Genomic DNA, 17,076 nt, shown 5'->3' with positions numbered 1-17,076 from the left:
TCATATGAGTGAATACCCTAACATGACTGTTTTATTCTTTAAATCTTCTCTTCACCATGATGCATTAGGGGCCACATGTAATAAGATTATCTTACTCTAGCTTCTCCTAACATATCACATTTTCATTTACATCGAATGTAAGTGGTAAGAATTGCTCATAACTTTCAAACTCTGCACAAAAAGAGGCAGTGAATGGGTTGGAGTATGTCGTAGATTCTTTCATATACATTTTTTTAAATTTTCCCTATATGTTAAACAGGTACATCCACTCAACAAAGTATTGTGTTTCAGGTGCAACAAAGGAATACCTCTGTTTAAACAGTTGCTACCATTCAGCAACAGTAAAATACTTTCTAATGTAAAGAGTGTTTTTCTTCATTCCCACAAAATCTCTAAAATCAGCTGACATATGTCAGGAAAAAAAAAGTAAAATGTCAAGGTCCCTGAATGATGCAAATCAAAACATCTATTATAGATACCCAAATAATTGTTATTTAACAGTGTATTGTATATGGGACCTCTAACTGTTTCTGCTCTTGTCTGCCTGCAAAGTCTCACTTTTTGTACAACAAAGTTATGACCTCTGGTTCATAGTCAAAGTTAAAAAAAATAACAATCAAAAAAAGTCTGCCAGATTGATATAAGTGACATCACTGTACCTTCTGCAGTAAGAAAAAAAAAACAATTTAATGGCAGTCAGGTTTAAGCAAATGGACTATTTTAATTACAAGAAAAAAAATGTTTCGACAGCTTTTTTGTGAGGCAACTAAAATGATTTGGCAAGCCGTATTGTGGTACACAAGCTGCCTTATATAACAGTTACTGCAGGATGTTGGGCTTTCCTCTGCTCAACTGACAATGTCTCGTGATGAAATAAGAAAGACATCACATCAAAATAATAAGTAGCAGTGGTCATCAGAGTGAAAAAATGTTTATGAATCTGTGCTTAGAGTTCAAGGGAGTGTGATATTATCTGACAAAGGTATGCCTGAAGAGATATCCTAAAGTGCAGAAACAGAAAAGAAGAATTAGAACTCCAGACTACTGAAGTTGTTGCTTGCCCATTGTATTTAGGATGCAGAAGAGAGTCTATAGAAAACTTGACAGATATTCAGATGTTACTAAGAAATGTGGTGGACTGCATGGTAATGTTTAATGCTATATGAACTAATGCAAATGTTTTTCTGTTAAATGTAAGAATTTATAAAGGCATGGTTTTAAACAATTATTTAGTGGCTTAAATATATATTTTAGAAATGTTTCATAGCAGACGCATGAATCAACTCTGAAAGTATGTATCTGTCTTCAAATGCAAATAATTGCATTTTGCAAAAAAAAAAAAAAAAACACAAGTGGTGTGATATCATGAAGCATTGTTTCTTCAGAAAGAGTAGTAACTAAAGTTTTATTTTGCAACTTCATATTCCACACATGCTGTGCATGTATAATTAAATTAGCCTACCTCAACAAAATGTTGAATATCTTTAATAGGTTTTACTTATGGAAGTGTGAGGCTGTTTGCTTTTTCCTTCTATGGATTAGCATCTGTACTGTTTAGTTACTAGGATATTGATCATATGGTATGGTTTTAATTCATTGCTGGACACAGTCTTTGCAACATATAAACTGAAGTACGGACAGCAGAAACCTTATATCTGCATATCACTTATTTATAACAACATTTCTATTCAGCATGCATGTCAAAATGCAATCACCTTGAAGCCAACATCAAAACTAATTTGATGGCATTCAACAATGTTGACATGAACAGTGTCACACAACACAATATTATAATATGTAAAAGAGACAAATAATTCCCTACTTGTATAATGATACAAATGTTCCAGCTTGCTGATACTTGTTCTAAAAGAGGACCAAAGCTAACTATGGAAGTAAGGGAGTCTACTGCCACCATAGAGGGAGGTGTTTTATGTGCAAGTTCAGTTATAGTGTCAGCAAACAAACAGTTGGATGATAATTCTCTACATCTTTGGATTTCTACTTAAGGCCAAACCAACTTCCTCATCCAAAAAATCAATGAGCCCATACATCCAGTCAAAAGCAGAAGAAAGACTCAATGACCACAAGATGAACACCGGTCAAAGTGCCTTCAAAGCCATAGAGTAATAGGAAATACATTTTCTCCACAAAAGATAGCAAGATCATTCATTTCATCGGCAGTTAAAAATATGGGCATGTACACACAGCATGGCAGACCTCAACTTGCAATGCAGGACATAAATCGTACCTTCTATGTACAATGATACACTGTTTCTACTGGCCCCAAAGCAAGGTTTACTCTTTACCTAGGAAGGCTGACCTCTGCAGTAGAAGATTATTGTCTGATGGTTAGCAAATGCTCAGTGCCAAACAGTAGGCAAAAGGAGGCCAAGGGAATAAAACCGTGGTTTAAGCATTAATCATTAATAGCAAGTAGCCTTAATCCTCTGTACTAACTGCCAGACTCATGACTTATAAGAAATGTTTACCTTACATCCAAGCAAAACTGTGCAGTCATAGTAATACACAGTACCTTATAATGGTTTCAGTTGAAAGTGTTCATTTAGCCCAAATTCAAACACACTAAGTGCTCCTAAGTGCCATTCCTTAAAACATTCAAGTTGTAATGAAGCATTGCTTCCAAATAACTTTGACAGTGGCAGGGGAGGCTCATGCTACTGGGCTGCAGGACTGCAGCCCCCCCAGCTGTAAAAAAGTAAAATAAAATAAAAGTAAAAATGAAAAACAAAAGTAAAAAAAAAGAAAGAAAACAAACACGAGTCCTGGAACTTCGCACGTATGTGCACTTGCAGCATTCCTGATATCCGGACTGGTTCACCAGCAGTCTGGGGTATTAGCACAGAATCCAGACTGCTGGTGAGGCAGTCCAATTTAGGGAGACAGCATTCAACAGCAGAGAACCCAGAAGTCTATACAGTTACAACTGCATAGACTGGAAGGGGATCGGACTGCAACATCTGCAGGCTGGGTAGCAGCTTGCTCTCACGAGCTTTGTACTGCAGGAATGGACAAACGGGAAGGTCTTTGCAGTAGGCTTTGAACTTGCTTAACAGCAATGGAGCTGGGCTCAGGCAGGGTATGTGTGTGTGTGTGTTAAATATACTTGGTGGCTAGAGAGAACTCAGGAAACATACTTGGTAGGTTGACTCAAACCCTGTGCCTTGAGAGCAGGTAGCAAAAGCTTGAATTCCCTACCCACCACCACTTGTGAAATTTTTGCCTGACATTTTTGTTCTTGTGAAATTTGTGGTTTTCTGGACTTTTAATTCACTAAATAATGACAGGCATTTGAATTTCAGGCTTCATATTCTTCAGAAAGTACATGGTAACACAAAACCTTTTATTCTAGCAATTTTCTGTTTATAAAATCAATATGAATGCTGTCTCTATTTTTGGGGCTGTATTCCCCCATTATTGGCTTTGTCCAGGTTTTTTGTGCTAAAAGGTTGAGAGCTACGGTGAGAACTGAATTCACTGAATATGTTCGGAAGCTGAATTCCCCCATTATTGGCTTTGTCTAGGTGTTCTGTGCTAAGAGGTTGAGAGCTATGGTGAAAACTTAATTCACTAAATGATAGCCATTTAAGTTTCAGTCTACCTGTCTTTCAAGAAACAGCTGAGTTGGCATAGTGGTGTGTTACTCTGACTGTAGTGCACAGGGTCCAGGGTTCAAGACTTGGCAGTGAAATGCATGGTGGTAACACAGCATTTTATTCTAGCAACTTTTCAAGACTATACAAGCAATGTTTAAAATGTGTCCCTACTTTTTGGGCTTTTGTTAAATTCTGGCTTTTTCCAGATTTCTTGTGGTTCAAAGTTGAGAGATACAGTTCAATGTCGAGTGGATTTTACAAGGAGCTGAGAGCTTGAAGGGAAGTTTAATGCTGTTTATGTTGAGTCTGCTTATATTGTTAATAGCACAACAGGTAGTGTACTTGCTTTTGATGCAGAAGGCTGTGTGTTCTACTCCTACAGTATATAAATGCATTGCTGATACTGTACTATGTTGTACTTTTAAAGAGGGTGGATGCTGCAGTCATGAGAATGTCCTCTTTGGCGGAGATTCCTAGCTCATAGGGTCATAGGTTCATAGGTTGGTGCTAGGCTATCGGCCCTGGGGCCTATACAAGCCTAGCCATAACAATTCCCTGGATATTTCTTCCCACAATATTTACTTCTCTGCACCCCTGTCTAGCAGGGCAACTGACATGATCCCTGGGGGTGAATTTTCTATCTCCCATCCAGTCATCAAGGTTCCTTTTGAAGAGGGCCAAGGAGGCGCTCTGCTTGACATGTATGGGCAGTCTATTCCAGAGTATATGAAGTCTCTGGGTCAGGAACCTATCCCTCCAGCATGTTTTGTTCATTGTGATGGCAATGGTTAGATCCCCGGAGCATGCAGCTATGAGGGATTGGGATTTCTTTAAGTGGAGCATGTCCAACAGCTCACGGTTTGACATGGCCTTGTATGTTAAGCAGAGATTGCCTTTGAGTAGATGATAGTAATGATGAACATGTTATCATTTTGCCATCCATTCCCTATTGCAATATTACTATCTTATAATTTTTTTAATGTAACATAGACAATTTATTCCTCAATGGCAGCAGGAACTTTATTTGTAGATGAAACAATGAAATATAAAGTTGTTTGCTAGCAGAAACCTCTTTATTAGTTACAGATTTCTTTAATGTGGAATTATTTAGATGACTTTTACTTCTGCAAAGATTGTGCATATTTACTGATACTGGTGGGTTGTAGAAGTTTCAGTGGACTTTTATGAGGGAAATGTTCTGAACTGGGCAGTTTTGTCATTATTGGTGCATGCATTTTGTTTAATTGTTTACTGGAAAAATGTTCAAAACTATAAATTTAAAATGCCCTCTAACAGCTGTACTGTACTAAACAAGGAATATAATTTAATACAATCAGGAAGGTGTATCAAAGAACACATGTATGTTTCCTGTGCAAGAGGCCTATGATTTGAAAATTGCCCAAAGTTAATCTTTATCTGCCACTGGCCAGATGTATTTTCTTTGAATGTGGGTTTCAATGTCGTTTCAATGAATGTTGAGTTTCAAGGGCAGAGAAGTTTTAATGCTAAGTCTATTTTCATTGTGAGACTGCATTGCTTTGTTTAGCAGATGTCTTTTAGTGTTTGTGCTGTAAAATGTAAAATAAAACTTTTAAATGAAATCCTAATCACTGTAGAAGTAAAGCAGTATGCACATTACAGTGTTTATGGTAAATGGGGCAAAATAGCCAAGTAATGGGACATTGGAATAGCTGCAGGGGGGAGGCCCCATTTGACCATGATTCTGTGAGGGGAAGGACAGCAAACTCAGACAGCCCTGGCTAAACTATACCTCCCAACTGTCCAGATTTTTGCAGAATGAATAGACTTTTGCTTCTTATTTTGGTTTGTTTCTTATAAAATTTGTGGCTTTCTGGAAAATCATTTAGGAATGAAGTTTCAGACTTCTTACTCTCTATAAAAATGCATGCTAAAGCTAAAGAAAAACCTGTTGTTCTGTCAACTGACTAAGTTTATACAAGAGCAATTTGTAGTACTGTTTGTATGTTCCCCCAGTGTACTTGGCCTTGTCCATATTTCCTGGGTTAAGAGGATGAGCTGTACATGCAAATAAATCACTACAGAATTAGGTATATCCAAACCTCTCAACTGTCCCCAATTCTGGCTCAAAATGTTGCTCTCCCCCTAATAATTCCTTCTCAAAATGGCAAATTTGGAAGAAAACATGGAAGGTTTACAATTAATAAATAATTGTAATGATCACAATTATAGATTACTTTTAATTTCAGAAATGTGTGTAGATTCTCTTATTTTGTCAGGTGCTCAAGTCAACAATACTAATATTAAAAAAGTGCCCCTTCTTTGACAGGTTCCCAGCTGTATTGTGTGACTATTTTATATTTTTGCATCAAACGTTTGGTCCATTTTTCATAAAATTGTGGTTTTTTGGCAAATTAGTGACAAATTATTAAAGAATTAAGTTAGAAAAAAATGACAGACATTTGAGTTTCAGATTTCATACCCTTCAGAAAATTCATACTAATGCAAGACCTACTCTTCTATTATCTTTCTAAGTTTATAAGAGCAATATTTCAAAATTGTCATTATTTTTGGCCCTTTTTCTCACTTCTGTTTATGGCTTTGTCCAGGTGTCTTGCTCTGAGGCTGAGAAGTATGACAAATGTGTCAGGGCCATCACCGTCAGCCAGAGACATTTCAAATTGTGACATACTTGTTGCATCCCACTCCCCCAAGCAGTGACTTTGGATGTGTCCAAGCAAGGCAAGGAGCAGTTATGCAGTGTAAGTGTGAAGAGTATCCCTCCATCTAAGGTAGACACAAGTACTACAGTGGCTTTTCATCTTTCCTTAATTTTGCAAAATGTTCTGGTTTTCTGTCATATTTTTATACTGTTGATTTATGCTTCTTCTTATTCAGAAAATGCATGTTGTTGCAGTGCCTGCTGCTCTGTGTTTAAGTAGTAATGCTTTAATGACCATCAGGTAAGCTTGTCTGAGGCTGTAAGATGCAAGTAAGCTTTAATAAGCATACTGTTAAAGAATGACCAACATTGAAAGCCTTTTTGTTATTGCCATGCAGAGAATATTTACATGACTAGATAACGTATAAGCCTTAAGTATTGAAATGCATATGACAGTATTTATAATAAAGGACAGGATTACCGTATAGTCAGAAGCTCATTTGTTGGAGACTTGCAGTCATCTTTGCAGGCTTTACCAGTAAACTAAACCGAATGCCACTCTATCATGTGTGGTCCATAACCTGTGCAGTAATCCTTTAAGGAATTTATCTTGAGCTTGTTTCTTGTTTGTTGTTCATTTTTTACTTTGATTATGTTTTCCCTGTGAAACAAGTTGATAGTTGTTGCCAGGCAGCAGGTCTTTTTTTGGATAAGAAACATTTTTACAAGTGGGGGTATTGCTTCTTTCAGCCTGTTATTTGGTACTTTTATAAAGCTAAATATAAATTATAATTAGAACTGCAGTGCAAGGAAATGTTGTTTGAGTTGAGTGCTGCTTGTTTTTTTATACTTGATTTTGACTGGCATTCCAGTAATGTATTTAAAAAGTAATTAATTTTTTCATGCTTCGCAACCTTTTTGCTTCCATCTAGATATTAAAGTATCTAGTATTAAGTATTAGATATTAAGTAAACTATCATGTAGCCAGTGCATTTAAATATTTTTTTGCTTTTACAATTCATTTTGTCTTGATTGAACTCTCATAATAATGGTTTGGTAGTGTCGCCCAGGGCAGCGTATTTAATTAAAGTCCCAGTTTTTGTGGTTTTTGGCACAGCTCCACCTTTTTCTAGTTGACCGCACCTCTTCCCATTGGCCCCACCCATTCAGCTGTCTTCTGCAGCTCCCCTTTGATTTGAAGTCACCAGCCACCACTGGACAGTGGCATAACTTTTATGCTTACAACCTTAATGATCTCTGTTTAATAGCTGCTATGTGTTCTGAGCTCATAAACTTAAATTTATGTCCAGTTTTCTCCACACACACACACATGCACACACACACACACACACACACACACACACACACACACACACACACACACACACACACACACACACAACCATAACTACATATAGTGCAGTATATTAAATAGGTTTATAGGTTCATAGGCAATAACTAGGCTATAAACTTAAGAACCCTTACAAGCCAAGTCAATATAACCCAATTTTACCCAGTATGTGGCCTTAGGGGAAAGAGGATGGCATGTGTTTGTGCTTATGCCTTGACTATCTTACAGACTGCCCTTGTCCATAAGGGACATAGGCACTACTCCAGGTGTGAAATTGCAATTTCCCTATCCAATTATCCAAATAGCATTTGAAGAGAGCCAGGAAAGGGCTCTGCTTAATGTGAAAAGGGAAGCCTTTTCCAAAGAGGGGGCAATCTCTGAGGCATATCTGTCTCGCCAACATGTTTTGTTTGAGTCGCTGACTAAGTTTAGATCCATAGATCAAGTGACCCATGTGCTGTTTGGCTTGTGGATGTGGAGTGGCTCCATTAGGGCTGGATCTGTGAGTGCCTTGTAGGCCAGGCATAGGTCACCCCTAATAGTTGGTAGGAGGTAGAGTAAAGGGATAGGGCTTTTAGTCTATCTGCATAGGACATGTTGTTTACATCCCACATTTTTTTTGTGAGGAACCTCTGAGGTCACTCCAGCTGCTGCAAGTGTCTAGTCATGTACATGCCAAATGATGTATTGTACTTGATTACAGGTCTAACAAGGGCTGAGTACAGTGGGACTATAATTTCCTTGGATCTGGATACTATACCTTTACTTATAAATTGTGATGCCACACACAAGGGTTTACTCACCAATGTGGACACATGGCGGTCAAAGTTTAGGTACTATCTGTCTGTGGACCTAGATCTCTCACCTCTGAGTCTACTCTTAGGGGTGTGCTATTGATGGTGTAATTTTCAGGGGTATCTGACTTCACAAAGGGTATGATAATACATTTTTTCACAATGAATTTTAGGCCATGGTTCTGGCACTAAACATTTGTCTGATCTATGCCCTTCTCAAGGATAGCTGCATCACTGTGGGATTCAATGACTGTCTCCAGCTTGCAGCCATTGTAAAACTCTGTCATCCAGAAGCCTTCTACATTAGCCTTGACATCAGAGAAGTATATTCCAAACAGGGCTAGTCCCAGGACTGAGCCCTTTGGCACACCACTAGTAACTGGCCTCTTGCTAGAACTGGATTCATCAGCTTTAACCATGTGTCCTGTCTGTGACCCAGTTGGCTATCCATCTGGTGATGTGGCAATTTATTCCAGTTTTTGTGAGTTTATTTGTAATACCTGAGTGGGGAATAGTATCAAATGCCTTGGCAGGTCAAAGTAGGTTGTATGTACTGTTTTACCCTCATCTGTGGCTTTAGTGATATTCACAAAGAAATCCATCAGATTCATTAGGTATGACCTGCTCTTGACAAAGCCAAATTGGATCAACTCCAGTGTTTGGAGGTTTTCTATGTCATTGTTTATCAGCTCTATGCTTATTATTTCCACAGCCTTACATATAAGACTAGTCAAACTTGAGGATCTGTAATTTCCCGGGTCAGTAGATGGTCCCACTTTTTGCAGAGGGGATGACTGTAGTTGCCCTCCATTCTATCAGGACAATGCCAGTCCAGTGGCCGTGGTTAAATGGAGATCTTAATGGGCCTGAAAATTCCTTATTTAAGCTGTTTGTCAACCTGGCATATCATCAGGCCCCACTGAAGCCATGTTTTTTAGCTTTAGAGAGCACACTGGCAACATGTTATTTGGTGATAATTGGAAGTGATGGGGTGGAGGGTATTCTTAAAGGAGAACTGAGAATGATGAGGAGTTGAAATCTGAGCTGAAATTGTCAGCTAGCAGATTTGCTATATCTTCTGGCTGAATATAGCTTATGCCATCTACTACTAATTCTGGACATTGCTGAGTGCTGCACTTAAGACTGTGGGCATCACTGAAAACTGTTTTATTTAGAGGCTATTTTTACCTCAAAGGCTGGTTTCAATGACTTGACTAATTCCCTGATTTGCAAGTTTATATTAATGAGGGACTTTTTGCTCTGTTGTGCACATTTCTTCTTACTTCTCAACAGGATTTTCTTTCTTTTGTTCTACAACTTATTAATACCAGAGGTCCACCAGGGTGGCTTGCTTTGCCATTTGACATGGGTTTATTTCAGTGTGGTACTGCAGTTTATATGCAGTTGTTTATATGGTGTACAGGGATTTTGTGTACACCTCTACATAGGGTTCTGTGTTTTCTGGATTTGTGGAAGATTGAAAACTAGCTATGCCATCATTTAATAGGTAGTAATTGACCTTTGAGAAGTTCTTAAAGTTTTTGGGGTTAGGTGGGGGGACTAGTTTTAGCTTTACTTCAAGCAAGACCACTTTGTGATCTGATCTTACCAGTGAGGGCATCACACTTGGGGGTGTAGCACTCTCCCATATTTGTGAGTAGCAGATTTAGTATATTTGTTCCCTAATGGGAGCTCAGACTAGCTGCTCCAGTGCATTTGAATTTACAAAGCCAAGAAATATTTAGGCCTGCATGTTAGTGGTTGCTTATGATTCCCAGTTAATGGAGGGATAGTTAAAATCACCCATGAGTATGATATTGGGCTGGATGGCGAGTGATTCTAGTAACTTCAGCTATGATGTATGGGTTTCCTGGTTCTTGGTGGTGGAACTGTAGCTAGCAAGAATATGGTAATGGATTTTTCCAATGGTGAGTTGGACATGGAGTAGCTCAAAGATGTCATATTGCTTGATCAGCCTCGAGGTGTGCTTATCCTTTACATACATAGATACACTTCCACGTTTTGCTCTTTCAGGTTCAGTGGGTGGTCAGGACATATGAAAGGCGTTATAGCCATAAACTGCCATAATGCTTTCTGTGGCTTTGAACCATGTAACTGCACTGATGTCTGCATTCTGCAGGGTAAGGACAGCTTCTAGGGAGTGCAGTTTCTTGTTCAGACTCCTAGCACTGAAGAGTAACCCCTATAGCTTGTCCTGAGTAGCTTTTGTTATTATAGAATATTTATCTGTTTGGCAATACATAAAAAAGACCCTATAAGGGTGTATGATGTTATTGCCAATATCTGAAAGCCTACAGGTGACATAAAGACCATAATTGGTAAAGCAGTTTGGCCTATCAACTATGTCCTCCCAGGCTGACAAGTATTGGACCCCTTTGGAATGATACCAGTAGCTAAACCAATTATTAAAGTCAATAATTTTCTTGTGGAATCATCCTTGGAGACTGTAGAATGTTACTCAATGCTAGGCTCATACCTGTCTGTGACACAAATTCTGACAGCTCAATCATGTCTCTCTTCATGTAGTCCAATGACGTATGCCTAAGGTCATTCACACCAACATAGACAATGACTGAGTCATACTGGTACTTAGGGGTAATGACCTGAGGACTTGCATGACCTGTCAGATCCTGGCCCCTGAAAGACAACTAACTATAACATTTTCTTTATCCAGCCTGGTAAGAGGGACATCAATGTGTCTCACAGTGGAGTCTCCTATGACCAGACTATTGGGTTGTGGATCATTTTGCGTTATGGGCTTGGTAGTTGATAAATAATGAGATGTGTTGTAATAAGTACTGTCCTGTTTGTGTGCATGTGGATATTCTAAGGAGTGCCCCTGAGAGGCCTTTGAGGTTTAGGTAAGTTACGTGTGTAAAGTATGAAGGAAAATGTAAGTCTGTTAGAAAGTATGAGTATGTGACAAAATGCATAAACCTGAAATGCACTGTACATAGAGACATGACAGTCTGCACATAGTGGAAAATTACTTAGAGAAGGGACTGTCTGAAAGTAGTAAACATGTCTATATATGGAAATGTATCTGATTTTCTCTTTCTGCCTAGAGATGTAATGACATCATGTAACTTTAGAGCTACAGGGAATGCCTTTATTGGTTAACCATGCTTCCAGTGTTCTTATTTGTTCAGCATTACTTTTCTAATGAGTCAGCATTTCATAGTCTATATAAGCTACAGTTTTTGTTTGTTTTGGGAGTCGCCCTGATATTTTTCAGAGGCTCCTGCACAGGTGTAATAAAGATACTGAATGAAAAAAAGTCTATTGTCTTTATTCTACAAACTGGTGCCATGACTCGGATTCGAACCGAGGTTGCTGCAGTCATTCAGGGCTGGTGGATTTGCTACTTTTGTGCCCATGACAAAATTTTGTCTTTTCCTGTAATATCTCCACCAGTGTCTTGTCTGAATGAAAAAAAAAAAAAAAAACTACAGGGCACTTAAAACATATTTTCATACATTTTCCTCTCTTTTAGTTCAAAGGTAAGTGGCATGATTTTCTTTTGTGCAGTGCCTGATGTGTGATTAAGGGATTAATCAAAATGTTCTGGTGACATAAGTATGCACGTGTGAGTGTGGGTTATTATGGCGTTGATCGTCGTTTTTTTTTTTTTTTTTTTTTCTGTATTGAACAAAATAAATAAAAGTAATCGTTACTGATCATGGGAGCAAGTGTAGAAAGTTTAAAGGAGCCAGAAAAAGTACCCCTGCAGGTTATATGTATTTTCATGTGTCCCAGGACAGTTGTGTGTATTTGTCTCAGTGGGTCTCCCTCACAAAAAATGATGGTAAACTTTGCATTCCCCGAACATGGAACCTTTAATAAAGATATTTTGTCAAATTTACAAACTAAATTTAAAAAAAAAGAAAAGAGGGTCCCGGGGATGTGCTGGGCAGTGTTCAATGAGTGGATGGCAGAGGCAAAGGATAGGAAAAAGGATTCCATTGTCTCTAGCTTAAAAAATAACAAAAAAAAAGGCTTAAATGTCAATTACAGGGTTTAGTCTATAAGGAAAAAAAGTTAGACGGTGTTAATGGTAAAACCTTACAAGAGCCAACCATTAAAGGCTTTTACCCGGTGGCAAAATTATTTAAGTTACAAATTATGAAATCCTCTGAGGACGATAATGAATGCCTTACTCCCCCTTGTCTTCCTTCTACCCCATCTGTGTATGTAGAGGACAGACCGCAACCATCAGCACCTGACCCGCCACAATTGCCAAAACGGCAATGGAAAGTTACCCCGCCATGGCAGGGGCAGGACATTCAGCGGCAACATCGGCATTCTGACCCACAACCATATAGCCTAGACTCTACAACACAATCGCAAGGGGCTCCTGGGGGAGGGTACAATACAATTTGAGAAATAAAAGAAAAAAAAGAAAGACAGAGGAGACAAAGTTACTCACCAAATGTACTTTAGACCTAAGTACAGACACCAAAAGGGTGGAGGACATCATTGTGCCTATTGCCTAAGCTCTTTTGGTCAGTATCCCATAGTTATTGATGACAGAAACGGTTACTATGGGCCAGACAAATTTAATCTGGACTCCGCCCCTTCTTCATTTTCAGAAGACGATGACCGGTTAATGCCACTCAGGGAAATTCCTAACCCCACCCACAGCCATGATAATCAGGCTCTCGCTACTATAGTCGTGCCCCAAGCATGGTTGACAGTAGACTTTCAAGCTATAACAAAATCACTGCCTTCAATTCGCAGTAATCTGGCAAAATTTCAGAGAGTACTTACAGGCCACGTAAACCTTCAGAATCCAATGATCGAAAAAGTTTGTGTTATTCTTCAGTATGACATCCCTCCTGATTTGTTTAAAAAAATCTGGGATCATGCAAGTATTCCTACTCCCAAACCTAAACATGGTACACAAGGTGATAATGGGTTTGAAGCAGTGAGACAGTGCATAATAGACGCTATCACTGTTATCATTCCACCGACTCCTAATTGGTCAAAGATCAAGGCCGTAGTGCAAAAAAAAGATGAATCTGTCAAAGATTACCTAAGCCAGTTAACCAAAGACTTTGAGGCTTACTCCAGCTATCCAGAACCTATAGAAGGTGCAGTTACTAGTGGCCTGTCTGCTACCTTTGTTGACGGCCTGAGGCCCGTGATCAGGGATAAACTAAAGGAGGTGTGTCTTAGTTGGCCTAGTTTAGGCTTGCACAAGATGGTTACTCAAACCCAATACCTGTTGGACCGGTGGGTGCAACAGCAAAAAAGATTTGCCAAGTAAATTAATAAATGCCCAGATTCAAATGTTCACCGCCTTTGGGCAGAAAAAAAAGGGGGTAAAAAAAAAAACGAAGTAGTAAAATGTAGAACCAGTGGTAAAGCGGAGAGAAAAAACTAGAAGCAAACAGCAAAAAATAAAAAGATATTCTCTCCACAACGTCAAACCAATAGCAAATTTATTAAAACTGATAAAGCTTTCAGATAGCAAGCTATCCTTCCTCAGTGTCTTACATAAAACAAAGATTAAAACAAGCATTTATACAAAAAGCACATGACACAGCCATAATTCAGTTGTAACACATAACTGACCCTTAAAGACATAGCAGATGTAATGAGTCCTTAATCAAACAAAATACACTTTTTATTATTAGTATTTGTACTAATCTTTCTAAACAAGTTCAAATTTGACCTGATAATTTATACCAAGAATTCTCAAAAGGCATAGCAGCCACAAAGAAGCCCTTTTGAAACAAAAAAAAGACTTTTTGTTACTATTTTTCATTTTTTCCTAATCTTCCTTTGTCTTCTCTTTAGAACTGGTTTCAAAGTAACCTGTTTGTTTACACCAGGGGCTCTATCTGCTTCAAGTCTCACTATCCATTCGTATTCTTTCATATCAATATTAATATATTCTGCTATGTCTTTAAGGGTCAATTATGTGTTACAATTCATAGGTTCATAGATTAGTACTAGGCTAATTGTCCTTGTGGGCCATTTTAAGCCTAGCCAATTACCCCATGTGAGAATCAAATCCTGCACCTTGTGTCTGCAAGTTAAACACCTTAACCATTCTGCTTTTTGTATAAGTGCTTGCTTTTAACCTTTTGTTATGTAAGACATTGAGGAAGGATTGCTTGCTATCTGAAAGCTTTGTCAGTTTTAATAAATTTGCTATTGGTTTGATGTTGGGGAGAGAATATATTTTATTTTTTACTGTAAAAAAAAAAAAAAAACGCTCATGAAAGGGGTAGGGGTGGCCAAAATCATTCCAGTAACCATCAGCAATATCAACAATCTCAGCAGTCAGCCCAACAACAGCAATCTAAGTGCTATAACTGTGGGCAGACTGGGCATTAAAAAAATAGCTGTCCATACCTGGCTTTGCAACTGCCTCCCCCTACCACCAATAATAATAACCCATTCGCACCTGAAGCACCACAGCAGACCAACCCTTTTTTGCAGCAGTAAAATTTAGCCTGGACTCCACCTAATTGGCCCAAAGGCCAAATTCAACCTCAGGCACAATAGAAATCCCCTGAACAGCCTCAACAACAATTTTTTCCCTTACTGCCAGTAGACCGAATTGGGCCATATTATGCTTACCCTTAAAAATGGATGACATCCCTTTTTGATAGATACTAGGGCTACAAAATCTATGCTAACCTCATCTGCAGCAGCCAGTATTACTCTGCCAAATAAATCTACCAAAGGGGTAAGAGTCTCAAGAGTTTCTATAAAGTAGCCAAAGGCTGAACCAACACCTGTCATTCTGGGACCCTACAAGGGAAATATGCTTTCCTTGTAGGGCCATCAGCGCCACTAAATCTGTTAGGTAGGGATTTGCTTTGCAAAATGGAGGCTATTATTTTTTGCAATAAAAATGTTGTGTTCTTACAGGTGCCCCCAGACACTCACAATAAGGCCCTTGGGAGACTCTGTGTCTCTACAACTCTTAACAGTCTAGGATTCCCTAACAACAAAACATTTAAATTTATTACCTGCCTTCCTGTGCACTACCCATGGCAATGATGTTGGGCTACTCACGTCTGCTACTCCCGTTCAAATTACACTAAAACCTGGTGCCCAATTGCCTTTGGTACCACAGTATACGCTTTCTAAGAAAGCAAAACAAGGTATTCAGCCGGTAATATCCTCTTTAATAAAACAGTCCATTATCGTCCCCACAGTAAGCCTGTGTAATACACCAATTCTCCCAGTTAAAAAAACAGAAAGACAGGTTTATCATTTCGTGCAAGACCTCAGACAAGTCAATAAGGTCATTCTGCCAGCCTTTCAATAAGGTCATTCTGCCAGCCTTCCCGGTGGTACCTAACCCTGCAACAATACTCAACTGTATTCCCCAGGCTGCCAAGTATTTTACAGTAGTAGACATTTCCTCCACCTTTTTCTCCATACCAGCCCATGTAGATAGCCAGTATCTATTTGCCTTTACATACAAAGGGCAACAGTACACCTGGACAAGATTACCACAAGAGTATGTCGAGTCCCCCTACGCTTTTCTCTAGGAAAATGTTTTGGCAGTTACAAAATCTTAAGTTACCAACTACTTCATTTTTAGTTCAGTATGTGAATAATATACTAATTGCTTCTGCAACCAAACAAACATGTTTGGATGACTCTTTGCTGGTACTTCGGTTTTTGGCTCAATGAGGATTTAAAGTTAACAAGGCTAAGCTACAATTTTGCCAACTCGAGGTTCAGTATTTGGGTCATATCATTGCAGATGGCTTTCGCATTGTTCTTCCCTCATGAATCAAAACTATTCAACGGGCCCCTAGGCCCACCACCCAGATCCAGTTAAGAGGGTTTCTGGGACTAGCAGGGTATTGTAGACAATGGGTCCCTAATTTCTCGGAGCTATCAGGACCACTCTTACCGTTATTAAAAAAGGATATAACCGATCCTCTACCCTGGTCAGACAATCATGAAACAGCTTTTCAAGCCATTAAAACTGCCCTAATGAATCCACCTGCTCTGGGCCTACCTGATTACACTAAACCATTTTTTTCTGTTCTGTTCGAAATGAGACAAGTTTGCATTGGGCCTCCTGGCTCAACCCCGAGCAGTAGGTTACAGACCAGTGGCTTATTACAGTACTCAGTTAGACCCAGTAGCAGCAAGATAGCCCCCCTGCCTGAGGGCAGTGGTGGCAGCAGCCTTATTTGTAGATATGGCAAGCCATTTGACCTTGGACCATCAGACTGTACTAGCAGTACCGCACACAGTACAAGCTCTCCTTCTTAAGACTAAAACTCAATATCTTTCGCTAGCAAAACTTACTAGGTATAAAATAAACTTGCTCAGTAATCCTGCATTACACGTTGTTCGCTGCCCACCACTAAACCCAGCCTCTTTAATTCCAATGGATGCTGAAGGAGAGCCTCATGACTGTGTGTGTGTTGTTAACTCTGTGCTTCCTCCTAAAATTAATCTTGCTAATACCCCACTTGCTAACCCTGACTAATTCCTTTTTGTGGATGGATCCTGCTTACGTAATGAACTTGGCCAACTAACAGCAGCATGGGCAGTATGCTTCCCGCATAAAGTAATCTCTACTGGTAGGCTATCAGCAGGTACCTCAGCCCAAGTGGCAGAACTTGTAGCATTATTGCATGCATACAAACTGGCAAAAGGAAAAAGTGTTACGAT

This window comes from Protopterus annectens, chromosome 3.part0 (assembly GCF_019279795.1).
Source record: "Protopterus annectens isolate FY-2018-M chromosome 3.part0, PAN1.0, whole genome shotgun sequence".
Classification (NCBI taxonomy): domain Eukaryota; kingdom Metazoa; phylum Chordata; order Ceratodontiformes; family Protopteridae; genus Protopterus; species Protopterus annectens.
This window is presented reverse-complemented; position numbering follows the sequence as displayed.